The 13,417-nt window shown below is 55.0% G+C and overlaps 1 non-coding gene across 1 annotated transcript; it reads left to right on the top strand.

The window, feature by feature from the left end:
• The first annotated feature begins 248 nt into the window (after positions 1-248).
• Positions 249-412, top strand: LOC142425281 (U1 spliceosomal RNA). The gene has a single exon (XR_012779628.1). It is a non-coding gene; the product is annotated as a U1 spliceosomal RNA (small nuclear RNA).
• Positions 413-13,417: the final 13,005 nt, after the last annotated feature.

Below are 13,417 nucleotides of genomic sequence, written 5' to 3'. Positions count from 1 at the left end.
TCTTGTGAAAAATTGACAGCCCCTAAAAGACTTCTGACTCATCTTCCCTTTTCTTCACGGGAACCTCCGCACACTGGACAGGAGACCAAAGACAGGCAGTGGAGATCAGCTGGTTCCCACCTAAAATGCACACAGATGACAGCGCGGCCCACACAGAAGACGACCAGCGTCAGTGTGAGCGCAGGATGGTAAACAGCAAGATCCAAGATGCGAAAAGGGACTGTATTGGAGCTTAAATTCTGAGCCCTATACTGACCTGGCAGGGGAGATACCGTGATCACGAAGGTGGGTTTCTCAGGGCGAGGCTCATCCATTGCACTCCGGATGTGCTGACCCCTGCGATCTCCCCAAATGTGGGAGACTCGACTGCATAATGTGCAGTAAAGGGGGACTGCGTTCACGCTCTCCCCTGAGGAGAAAAAGAGAAGAAGAAAAATCTGAGACCCCCGTTTGCAGAAGGCCACAGATAACTGGAAGCCCAGAGTCCATTTGCAGAGACCCCACGGGGAATAAGCCTCCACTGAGTCCCCTCGAACCATTGGCTGGGGACGTGCAAAGACCTGCCCACAGACACACATAATTAGGTTAGAGCATAACACCTTTAAAAAAACACATTGTTTTCCATTTTAACTCATTCCTAATTTGTTCTATTTGGTATTGTTCTCTGCTTTCTTTTGGACTGAAATGTCGCCGATGAGCACGTGGTACAGAACTGTGCCAGGAGAGCCTACTCTGATGTGTAACCTTCCACTGAAGCTTGCACTCTGCCTCCTCCTCCTCCCGCGGCCTTCTGAGATGGAGAAGGCCGATCTTTCTCGCGCAGCCCAGCGGATCAGCTTCCAACGCTGGACCACATAACCACCCAGCACCAGGCCTTCACAGGTGTGCTCAACCCTCCTGCCGCCGGGTGCCGCGGAGACAGGGCCGGCTCGCGGGCAGCAGGAGGAGGCACTGCCCAGTGCGGCACCGTCCTTTCCAACGTCCGTCGTGGCAGCCCTGTGTGCTGGGGCTGGGGCTCAACCCCCGAAGAGCAGAGGCCACATCCAACTACAGGCCCCACCTTCAGTGAAGGCAGCGCCTCTTTCCTGGGGGGCTTGTGCTCTGAGCCTGTGCGGGACAGACCAGAGGCAAAGGTCCCTTCCTTCCTGGCCACTGGCCACGGACGCCAGGTGACAGTGGGACAGCTGTGCTCATTGCTGCATCGTTTGGACAGAAGGTGGACACACACCTGAGGGAATGAATGCACCCACCGCGGGAGGAATCAAGTCCTGGGGGAGCCGCCTCCGTGAGCCCCCTGGAGTGAGTCACAACAAGACGACGGCTGTCTGATGAGTTACACAAAGGAAGCAAACACATAGAAACCACGGGGGCTACGTGGTGGCCGGGCATGGGCGGGAGGGCCAGGGCAGGAGGCATCTTTGGGTCCTTGGCAGGGAACAATCTGGGGGGGGCGGGGACAGGGAGAATGGGGGAGGATGCGGGGAATGGCAGCCAACTCAGAAGGTGATTGGAGGACGTGTCTGTCGTCCAATCAGACACGGAGGAAAGGCAGAGCGGCAGTGGGTTCAGTTGGTGTGTTTTTACCACACAGAGTGAAATAAATCAACAAACTTCAGGTGACTCCTTGGTCTTCTCCGAGCCTGGTTTGTTCCAGGAACCTGTCCTTCCTTCCTTCCTTCCGGGGCACAGAAACACCTGCGGAGCCCCACCTGGCTGCGCTGCTGGACGGGTGTGTGAGAAGTCACACGCCGTCTTAGCACTGTGCCCGGGACCCTGTGGGTGTCCTCCCCCCCACGCCCACCCCACCCAGCTGCCTTTGTCCTTGAACTTTCTGCCTTCTGCCTGGAAATCTGGACTCAGTGGGTACTTGGCTGTAGCGTCGCAGGCTTTTCCAGATGGTGGGCCCCCAGCTTCCCACCTTCCCTCTGTGGGACATGGGACAAATGCTAAGCTACTCCCAGCCCCTTCTGGCTGGAGCGGGAGCTGGAGCCAGCGGCCCCACACCCCCCTTCCCCGCACTGTTCCACGACAACAGCGGCCAAGGGAAAAGTCCCCGGGACAGTACCTGGGGGAGTCTACCCTGCACACAGGCGGGCGTGACTCCTCTGGAAGCACGGCTGTGAACCAGCGCCCTTGTGTGTGCTGGTTAAAGCCGTCAAGGCCAATGCAGATTCTGGAGGAGTGATTGTGTGTGTGTGTGGGGGGGGGGGGTGAGGGTGGAATCAAAAGCCCTACCCCTCCCCATTCCCCATCCCTCAATAACCGCCCACCCTGCCCCTCCTCTGGCCCCAGGTCCTTTCCACTTCCTCTAAAATGCCCTCTGTCTGGAGCTTATTCCCTTTTACTGAGAGCCTACGGGGCAGGAGAGAACTGCCCGTGGGTTTCCGAGACTATAACTCTTTGACGAGCAGAAAGCCCCATTGTTCTCCCCTGGAGTTGCTGTGGGGTTTGAACTGCTGCCCAGTGAGCAACCAGGACACCGCCGGGGCAGGCGAAAGAGAAACCATGGGCGCCTGCTCCATCACTGTCTCCTGTCGCCTGTCCCTTCCCCCACCCTCTCCTCACCCCTCTTCTGACCCCCGGTCCCCCCAACACCGTTGTTGCTGTTGCTAGGCACCACTGAGTCAGATCTCACTCATTGTGACCGTGTCGTTAAATGATCTCCTATCAACATAGAGTGAATGGGTGGAGGCTAGCTTGCCTAGCCTGATGGTACCCCCTTGTGGACATGGCCTCCTCATAAGGAGGGTCCTGGGAACCCACCCCCACCCCCGCCTCCTCTGCTTCACCTCCCGGTTGACAAGCCACATGGAGCCACACTGATGGCAGCCAGAGCCCTGGAGATGCGTCCACTGCCAGTAATGGATACACAAGACTTCGCACCCACCAGCCTGTGATCTTCCTGCATTCTGCATCATAGTGTGAGACTGCATGGGTCTGAAGAGGGATTTATGGACTAGTATCAGACTTATGGACTTGATCTGGACTGGGCTGAATGTTTGCTTGACATAAAGTTACTTCTTGATATAAAGCTCTCTCTTACACATATATGAGTGTCGCTGGATTTGTTTCTGTAATCAAACCGGTCTAACACAGAGCACTGCCAGGTTCTGCCCCATCTCATGGTCACGCTTGCTCTTATGTTTGAGCCCATTGTTGCAGCCACTGGATTAACACCTCTTGTCCAGGGCCTTCCTCTTTGTCACTTCCCTGCCACTTTACCAGCATGATGTCCGTTCCTGACACGGCCAAAATGTGTGAGATGAAGTCTTACCATCCTTGCCGGTCATACTTCTTCCAAGACAGATTGGTTTGTTCTTTTGCCAGACCATGGTTGTGGCAATTGTATAATCTCCTGTCAACTCAAGCGAAGGGGTAGAGTCTAGCCTGTCAATCAAGTCACAGCCAATAAGGCCTCTGTGTGGGCATGGCTTCTCCTGAGAATTCTGGGAACTCCTGTCTTCCTCCCTGGAGGCAGGACACACACTTCCTGCAAGACATTCCTGTTGACAAGCCACGTGGAGCTGTGCTGATGGAGCCAGAGCCCTGGAGCTGGATGTGCCACGTGCAGACCCACACCAGTGCTGAGATGCTTCTGCTGACCCTGGATCCACAAGACTTCCCACCCACTGGCCTGTGAGCTCCAAGAATTTATGGACTAGTATCAGACATAGGGGCTAATATCAGACTTATGGACTTGATCTGGACTGGGCTGGGATGTGTTCTCAATATACAATTGCTCTTTGATATAAAGCTCGCTCTTATACACATATGAGCATCTAGGAAGCTGTTTGTCTAGTCAGCCTAGACTAACACAGTGGTACTTTCAGTAGCCTTCCCAGCACCCTAATTCTAATGCACTGATTCTTCTTGGGTCTTCCTCATTCAACACCCAACCTTCACATACACAGGAGGCAACTGAAGGCGCCTGGCTTGAGTCAGGCGCCTCTTAGTCCTCAAAGAGACAGCCTTACGTTTCAACCCTCCAAACAGGTCTTCTGCGGGGGAGTTCCTCACTGCAACGCACCCACCCTTTGATTCTTGAGCTCCATGATCCTGGACTGGATCCAAGCAAGACAAACTCCTCGGCAGCATCAACCTTTCCTCCATGGACCATGATGTGAACCCCTGCCACGGGTTAAGGAAGGGGGAAATGTGGGGCGCTGCATAGGCTCCTGTTTCTCCAAGGACCTGCCAAGGAAGACGCACACAAGCGGGGCAAACAGGAGAAATCCATTACCAAGTTCCCCTCCCAGCCCCGCCCACCCTGGAGCTCCTCCTCTTTGTCCTGGTTTCGGTTAACATCGTCTTTCCAGGCATTTTTCATGGTGTATAAGGAGGTCTCTTGGCCACCTCTGAACTGAATGCGGGTGAGGGGTGGAATCACCTGTGGACCGACCCTTCTTCTGCCTCTGTGGCCACTCGGCTTCTTGTGAGGGAGTGTCAGCTGGACTGGGGAAGCAGGCAGGGCAAAGAGACAGCTGTGGGTCCAGACCAAGCAGTCCCCCCTGTGCAGCCCAGCTTAGGCTCGTCCACCATTGGAAGCACAGCTGTGCTGTTGTTCAAAGGGCGTCTACCCCGTAGTCATAGCATACCCGGTGCAGTCCTCATGGCCAAGGTCTGTCTACCCACTGGACCTGACTGTGACCTTGCCTGGCAACGAGCCTTTCTAGTGTTACACGAGTGATGTCACACAGGGCCTGGGTGGGTCCCAACCCCCAACCCTCATCACCTCTGGGAGGTGTGTTCCAAAGACCAAACTCACTGCCTTCAAGTCAATTCCATTCATAGCATCTCTATAGACAGAGCAGGACTGCCCCTGTGGCTTTCTCAGACAATAAATCTTTACAGGAGCAGATAAGCTCATCTTTCTCCCATGAAGCAGCGGGTGGATTCACCCGATGACTTTGTGCTTCGTGCAGCTCCTTTGGTAGCAGCCCTCTATGCCACCAGAGCTCCTCTGGGAGGTGTCTTACAGGGCGGGAGAGCAGGTACCGGGCAAACATGGAAACACAGACACCATGAGACTGTAGGTGCATCTACAAGTGCAGGAATGCCAGGGGGTCCACAGCTGCTGGCAGGAGAAGGAGACCAAGCAGGCCCTCCTAGCTGATGGTCTACAGTCAGGCCAGATGGAGGCTGATAGGAACAGGGCTTCCTCAGGGGCCCCCAGATCCACTTTGCCATTTCTAGAACATTCTGCGGATGGAGTCCTGTGGTGAGCACTCCTCTTCACCAGCCTCTTCCGTCTACCTCTGGGCTGTGACGCTCACCGCCCATGCTCTGGGCACCGAGCGTCCACCCCTTTGCTCTGCTCTGCGGTGTTTCACTGACGACACGAGGAATGGTCTAAGAGCAGATGTCAGTTCCTGGGGTGCTCTGGGTCCCGAGGTGGGTAGCAAGGGTGACGTGCTGACATCACGTGGCTTGTATGACCTTTGCTTCAGAAATGCCACTTTGGGAAGTCAGGATGAGGTGTGACCCAAGGTCGCTGTCTGTCCAAAAATAATTCTGTATGAAGAACTCAGGATAAAGGCTGCTGCGCCATTCTCTGGCACTTCGTTTCCTGGAGGGTCCTCGGTGCTGACGGCGGTCCCTGAAGGATGGCCAGAGGAGAAGAGACCAGAACTAACGTGGGCCTTCTTCCCTCCTGTTGACTGCAGGGCAGAGAGCAGTGATGAGGAAAGGGGCCCCTCTCTTTTCAGGGGACCCCAAAGGGGTTAAAGCTCATTGAGTCGGGGAATGCTTGAGAACAAATTTCAGGGGGAAGACATCTAATTATAAGACTGACGCAGAATTACTACTTTCTAAAAACTCAGACCCAAACCATGGTATTTCCAATCACTCAAATGCCCATGCACATTGGACACTGAACAAGGAAGACAAAGAAAAGTCGATGCCTTTGAATTCTGGTGCCGGTGAAGGTATCGAAAGCACCACGGACTGCTCGAAGAACACACAAATCTGTCTCGGGAGAAGTATGGCCAGAGTGCTCCTTAGAGACCAGGATGAGGACGCTTCTCTCAGGGACTTTGGACATGTTCTCAGGAGAGATGAGTGCCTGGAGAAAGATAATATGTTTCATAAAGTAAGTATAGGGGCAGGGGCCCAAAGGAAGACCCTCAACAAGATGCACTGATACCGCGACTGCCCCCCGGAGCTCCAACACAAGAACCGCTGTGAAAACAGGGCGAGAGCGGGTCCACGGGGCTGCTTTGAATCGAAACAGACTCAGTGCCACCTAGCAACAATGACGGCAACGTTTCAAAGCAACGAGTAAAGCACACAGAACGTAAGGCAGAATAGGAAGCGGATGGAATATCAGAGAGATGTTGGCATGTTAGGGCAAGATATAAAGAAATAATATCTGATCAATGATAGTATACGAGAGAGATTGATCTGACTCACAGCGATACTCTATGCAACAGAAAGACGTGGCCCAGTCCTGCTCCTGCCTCACAATTGCTGGGCCTGAGCTCACTGCTTCAGCCACTGCGCCAATCCACAGATACGTCATTTTAGACTGATAGATAGGTAGACATCAGAGACAATAAATCATTTTATTGGGGGCGCGTACAATTCTTATCACAATCCATACATCCATCCATTGTGTCAAGAACATATGTACATTTGTTGCCATCATCATTCTCAAAACATTTGCCTTCTACTTGAGCCCTTAATATCTGCTGCTCATTTTCCCCCTCCCACCCCACTCCCCCCATCTCATGAACCCTTCGTCATTCATAGATTATTATTATTTTGTCATATATTACACTGTCTGATGTCTCCCCCCACTCTTCTCTGCTGTCCCTCCCCCAGGGATGAGGCTATGTGTAGATTCCTGTAATCGACCCCCCTTTCTACCCCACATTCTCTCCACCCTCCAGGCATTGCCGCTCTCATCATTGGTTCTGGAGGAGTCATCTGTCCTGGATTCCCTGTGTTTCCAGTTGCTATCTGTACCAATGTACCTCCTCTGGTCTAGCCAGATTTGCAAGGTAGTATTGGGATCATGATAGTGGGGGTGGGGTGGAGGGAGGACGCATTTAAGAACTAGAGGAAAGTTGTATGTTTTATTTTTGCTACCCTGCACCCTGCCTGGTTCATCTCCTCCCCACAGCCCCTCAGCAAGTGGTGTCTGGTTGGCTACCTTTGGGCTTTGAGTCTCCACTCTGCACTCACCCACATTTTCAATGATATGATTTTATGTTCCTTGATGCTTAATACCTGATCCCTTCAACAAGTCATGGTCGCACAGGCTGGTGTGTTTCTTCCATGTGGGCTTTGTTGCTTCTGAGCTAGATGGCCACTTGCTTATCTTTGAGCCTTTAAGATCCCAGACGCTGTATCTTTTGATAGCTGGGCACCATCTGCTTTCTTCACCACATTTGCTTATGCACACGTTTGGCTTCATTGATCGTATCAGGGAGGTGGGCACCCACTGATATGGTTTTTAGCTCTTTGCTGTCTGATAACTGGTCCCTTCTGCACCTTGTGGTCAGACAGGCGGGTGTGTTTCTTCCATGTGGGCTTTGATGCTTCTCAGCTAGATGGCCTCTTGTTTATCTTCAAGCCTTTAAGGCTCCAGACACTATATCTTTGATAGCCAGGCACTGTCAACTTTCTTCACCACATTTGCTTATGCACACATTTTTCTTCAGCAATTGTGTCGGGAAGGTGTGCATCATGGAATGCCAATTTATTAGAACAAAGTGTTCTTGCATTGAGTAAGTGCTTGAGTGGAGGCCCAATGTCCATCTGCTACCTTGATACTAAACCTCTAAATATATGTGCATAGATCTGTTTCCCCACATTCATATAAATATATTTACATATGTACATTCCAGTCTTTGGACCTCTATAAATATCCTTGGTCACCTAGTTCTTTCCTCTATTTCCTTTTACTTTCCTCTTGTCCCACTATCATGCTCAGCCTTCATTTGGGTTTCAGCAATTCCTCTCGGTTACCTTGCCCTTGCTGACTCCCTACCAGGCCACTCACACCCTCCTTGCTACTGATTTTGGATCACTTATTGCTCCCCCTGAGTCAATAATTCTGACTCACAACACATGACAGACAAAACTTTGAAATGGACCGCCAAAAGAATGCACACACCTGCCTTGGAAGAAGTACAGCCGGAATTCTCCTTGGAAGCAGGGATGGGGAGACTGCATCTCACGTCCTCTGGACATGTCGTCAGGAGAGAGCCATCCCTGGAGAAGGACCTCGTTCCTGGTATAACTAGGACCGTGCGGGTGGCCAGGACAGGGCTGTGTCCCTGCTGCTGTGCACAGGTCGCTATGACTCGGAATGGCCTGGACAACTGCTGGCAGCAGCAATCTTCCCAGAACCCTGTGCTCCTCGGTGTGCTGGACTGTGGGGCAGACAGATTGGATTCAAATGCACCCATCAGTCTTCCGTCTTCATCAACCAGTGCCCCACTTTCACATGCATATGAGGCCTCTGAAAATGCCACGGCCTGAGGCAGGCAGGCTCATGTTAGTCCTCAAAGTGCGTCTTTGCTTTTGACCCCTCGACACAGGCCGACCCATCGCACTGTGTCGTTTGATCTCTTGACTGCTGCTCCCATGAGTGATGATTGTGGATCCACATTTGGTGGAATCAGTGACAATTTCATCTTTTCTTCGCGTCTCATGATGTTAACTGTTGGCCAAGTCATGGGGATTGAGGTTTTCTCAACAAGGAGTCGTCATCCACACTGAAGGCTGCAGTCCTGAGCTTCGTCAGCAAGGCTTCAAGGCCTCCTCACTTTCCGCCAGCACGGTGGTGTCAGCTGCATATCACATGTAGGTTGCTAACACGCCATCCTCCAATCCGATGCCGCACTCTTCATCAGGGAATCCAGCGTCTCGGATGTTTGCGCAGCACACAGGCTGAGTGTGGTGAGAGGATACAGCCCTGGCACACTCCTTTCCTGATTTTAAACTATGCAGTACTCCTTTTTTTCTGTTTGCACAACTGCCTCGTGATCCTTGTACAAGTTTCACACAAGCACAGCCAACGGTTCCGGAATTCTCATTCTTCTCAAGGTTATCTGTAGTTTTTCGTGGGCCACACAGTTGAACGCCTTTGCAGAGTCAAAACACACAAGTAAACAGCTTCCTGACATCCTCTGCTTGCAGTCACGATCCATCTGACGTCAGCGGTGAAGTCCTCTGTTCCACGTCCTCTCCTGAATCCGGCCGAGCCTCGGCAGCTCCCTGTCAAGGTGCTGCTGCAACCGTTGTTGGATGATCTCCAGCAAAACGTACTTGTGTGCCGTATCAATGATATTGATCTATAATTTGTACAGCCTACGGGTGCTCTTGTGTTGGAATGGGCACAAATATGGTCCCTTCCAGTCATTTGGCTAAGTAGCTGTCTCCTGATGTCCTGCAGAGACGAGAGGGCGCATCCACTGCTTCGCCAGCTTGCTGAAGCATCGCAGGGGCTCCATCCATTCCGAGAACCTTGGTGTTGGCCAGTGCATTCAAAGCAGCTTGAGCTTCTTCCTTCAGAACTGCTGGTCTGGCTCAAGTGCTACCTCCTAATGGTAAGGGGGCCGCTGTTTTTGAAATGGCTTGAGCACCACCCAACAGCAACCTGGTGTCACTGCTGCTCGGGAGACCGTCCTCTTGTTGGACTGGACCCACTTCATCTCCTTGAGTGTCAGCAGTCAGCACATCTCTCCCTCTGCCTCCTTCACCCGCCTCCTCACCCGGCTCACCCGCAGCAAGCAGCCTGCGTCACTGAGCTGCGTGAGCGTGGTGAGCAGACCGGCTCGTCTTCTCCAGAAAGGCAGCTGGTGGGTTTGAACTGCCAGCCTTTCCCTCTACAGCCCCATGCCCAATCCTGTGCCACCAGGGAGCCTCAAAACAATGCAACGGCCAGAGCCAAACTCCCTGCCATCAGGTTGGCTCTGTCTCGTAGCAGCCACGTGGCTGGACACGGTGGCGCTGCCCCTGTGGGGGTAAAGCTGCCCATCTTTGTGACAGCAGAAGGCTCCCTGGTTCCCCTCGGAGAGGCTGTTGGGTTAGAACTTCTCCCCTTAAGGTTATCCGCCGAGTGAGTCACCCAGGACGCCAGCAGGGCTCTTAAACCGCTACCAGGCGCATTCTCGCTGTCCCCACCCTTCTGTCCCGAGAGAAGCAGTGCTGTTCGGCTTCTCCCCGGCTCCCCAGTCTCTGTTTCCAGAAGATGCTGCGGTGGCTGCTAGTCAGAGTCAGCTCCGACCCATCGCGACCCCGGGCACATGGAACAAGGCAGCTCCTGGTCTCTGCCATGCCCACTACGGCAGCATTTGAGCACCTGGCTGCAGCCCAGCGCCAACCCATCCTTTTAAGGGTCTTCTCTTCCGCATGCGATCCGGCTCCAGGGACTGCCCCTCCTGGCAACAGGTGCCAAGTATGCGGGTCTTGCCCTCCTCACTTCTAAGGGCGCTCGGGCTGCCCTTCTTCCGAGACAGGTTCGTAGATCTCCCGACAGTCGGCGCGCGGCACATGCCCGGCCTCAGAGCTCAAGCGCAGCAATGCTTCCGCTGTCCCTTTACTCATTGCCCAGCTTCCTCGTCATACCAGGTGGCTGAAAGCACCGTGACCTGGGTCAGGCGCACTGAGTCCTCAAAGTGACAGCCTTGCTCCTCGGCACGTGAAAGAGGTCTTGTGGCTGCATCCATGAGCATCGATTGTGGAACCCAGCAAAGTGGACTTCGTGGCCACTTCAATCTTTTCTCCGCCAAGCATGATGCGACCTGCTGGTCCAGCTGTGCGATTCCGCACCTGTAATCCGTGCCGAAGGCTGCGAGCCTTGATCTTCTTCAGCACCAGGTGCTTCAAGCCCTCCTCGCTTTCGGCCCACAAGGCGGTGTCATCTGCGTACCTCCATCCCGACACCACATTTGTCTCCTGAGCCAAGTGCATGCACTCCTACCTCTCCTGACACGTTCTCCTCTGAGCCAGACGGAATCATTCTGAGCGCGTCGTCAGCACCAACTATGAACACATAGGAAAATGTTCAATTTCCTGTGCCAGGGTCATGACCTCCTGTCCAGCTGGGAGACCTGCACGCCAGGCCTGGGAGGCAAAGGATGATGCCCATTACAGGCATTCCAGATCAGCCCCCCACACACACACCCCATCCTGCCCGGGAAGCTCATGACAAAGCACTGAGCCCGGCATGGCATGCCCATCTGGCAACGGAATACCTGGTCATGCCACCCCCAGGGCATCCTAAGGCAGCCCTCTCCGTCGGGATTGCTGGAGACCACTGGCTTGCTGAGGTAGGTCCTGGGGTCCAGGCCTCCCACCCCGAACTCAATACTTCTACTACGGACCTACTGCGGCCCACCCCCTAGCTTCTACCTGGGCTTCCTGGTGAGGGGTCCTCAAAAACAGCACCTGCTGCCTTCCCACATGGGGTGACCCTCCCCTCCTGCCTGCTCCTGCCTCTGCCGCCTCCCCACCACCACCACCAACCACTGCCCACACAGCCCTCTCCAGCCCCAGGGCTGTAAGTGCAAGGTGTGTGCACACAGCAAGTGCCCAATAAAGGGGGGCGGGGCGAGGCAGGGTGTTGGACCCAATGGGAACATGAGTCCTGTCCCTGAGAGTCTGGGTCACGTCAGAGAGGGGTCCCTCAGAGTGCTGCAATACACAGGGACCCTTGGCAGTAACTGTGCCCCCAACAGCAGGGCTGGATCCCCCACTTTCAGACCCTGTAGAGTCTGCCCCATCCCCACACAGCATCGGTCTAGTGTGGGGGCTGTAAGAGCCGCTGGGGGGTGACTCAGGTCAGAGGTTCCCTGTGAGGAGGGGTGACAGCCCAGAGTCCTGCTCTGAGGGCTGGGGCAGGCCTGGCCTGCAGTGAACACCACCCATCCCAAGAATGTGTCCACACCACAAAGAGAGGCTGGGCAGCTGAGGCCACACCTTCCACACCCCTTGGCCTGCGGCACCATGGCCACCCTGCTACCAGCGTGGAGCTCAAGACAGATTTCTGCGACTCCACGCATTGACTCAGGCCGACAGTTCCTGGGGCACCTGGCAAGGTGGTGGAAGCTGGCCAGAGGCTCCCTGCTACCCACTCCCTGAGAGTCCCCACCCATCTGTCTTCCAGATCCCTCACCACGCAGATGCTGCTGGACAGGCCTTGGCCCAGAACCGCAGGCAGTGGGGAGAGTGTCCCTGGTCAGTAGAATGGGCAGGAGGACCACTCAGCGGGGTGGGGGCAGGGAGGTGGGGACAGGAGAGTGAAGGGATGCTGGGCTGTGGTGTTGGGGCGGAGGTACTGAGGGCTCTTTCAAAGGTGGGGCTTCAGGGCTCCTCCCAGCCAGGGTGCAGGTCTCGCTTGGCGTGGGGGCCAGGAACAGGTCATGCCCCTCCCCCGGAGTCTGGTCCCCAGCTCCATCATGGGGGGGCTGGGCTGTGTGGTCTAGGTCCTGCAGTGGGGTGGGGGACTGCAGAGTGAGAGGGCACTAGGGTGGGGTCCTGCAGTGGGTGGGGCGCAGAGTGAAGGACTACTGGGAGGGGGTCCTTGCAGTGGGAGGGGCCACTAAGAGGGGTCCTGCATTTAGGGAGCCCTGCAGAGTGAGGGGCAGCATGGACCTGGCTGCACAGGCGTCCCCCTGGGTGGCCCTGTCCTGCACGTCCCACAACCAGATGGTGTGAGTCACGCTGAACTCCCAGCCAGGAGCTGACACCTGTCTGAGTTGGGGCTTGCCACACCAGAGAGGCCCGCACCCCAAGCTGATTCTCCATGGAGCAGAACTGGCACGCCTTCTGTAGAGCCCACCCTGGGGCAAAGCTAACTACCCTCTATGCCCCTGGGACCCCGCCCCACCCCCACCCCCTTGTGGCTACCCAGGAAACCCACCTCGAACACCCTGGGATGCCCGCTTGGTTTGGTGGGAGAGCCTCACAGAGCGGGGCTGCCTTCAGTCACTTCTCAGGTGGGACTGAGCACATCCCTCTGAAGCCTCCGTCCTTGGGGGCAGGAAAGGCTGGGTCCTGAAGTCCTCGGCCTCCCCTGCAACCCCCATCACTAGTGTGCCATCTCCACACGGATTGGAAAGTGGGGTGAGAGGAAACACAGGGTCCCCAGAGTCAGGCTCTGGCTTTGTTACCAAAGGTCAGGGTCACAGGATGTCTCCGTCATGATAAACGGGCCCCACCCAACCCCCACCTTAAGTACGCTGCCGGTGGACTGAGCTGCAGAATCTCTTAAGGACCCATCCAGTCACCTGGACACTGGGACACCTGAACACAGGACACCTGGATGAGGTGGGGGTGGGGGCATTGGTGGGAGAGGATGGGGGAGGCCAGTGCTGTGGAGCAGGGTAGAGGTGGTGCTGCAGGAGGTGGGGGTGGGAGGTAAATGGGGAGTGGGTGAGGAGGTGAGGGGGCAAATAGAGGGTGGGGG

This window comes from Tenrec ecaudatus, chromosome 13 (genome assembly GCF_050624435.1).
Source record: "Tenrec ecaudatus isolate mTenEca1 chromosome 13, mTenEca1.hap1, whole genome shotgun sequence".
Classification (NCBI taxonomy): domain Eukaryota; kingdom Metazoa; phylum Chordata; class Mammalia; order Afrosoricida; family Tenrecidae; genus Tenrec; species Tenrec ecaudatus.
The sequence above is the reverse complement of the archived record's forward strand: the minus strand, read 5'-3'. Positions and strand labels throughout refer to the sequence as shown.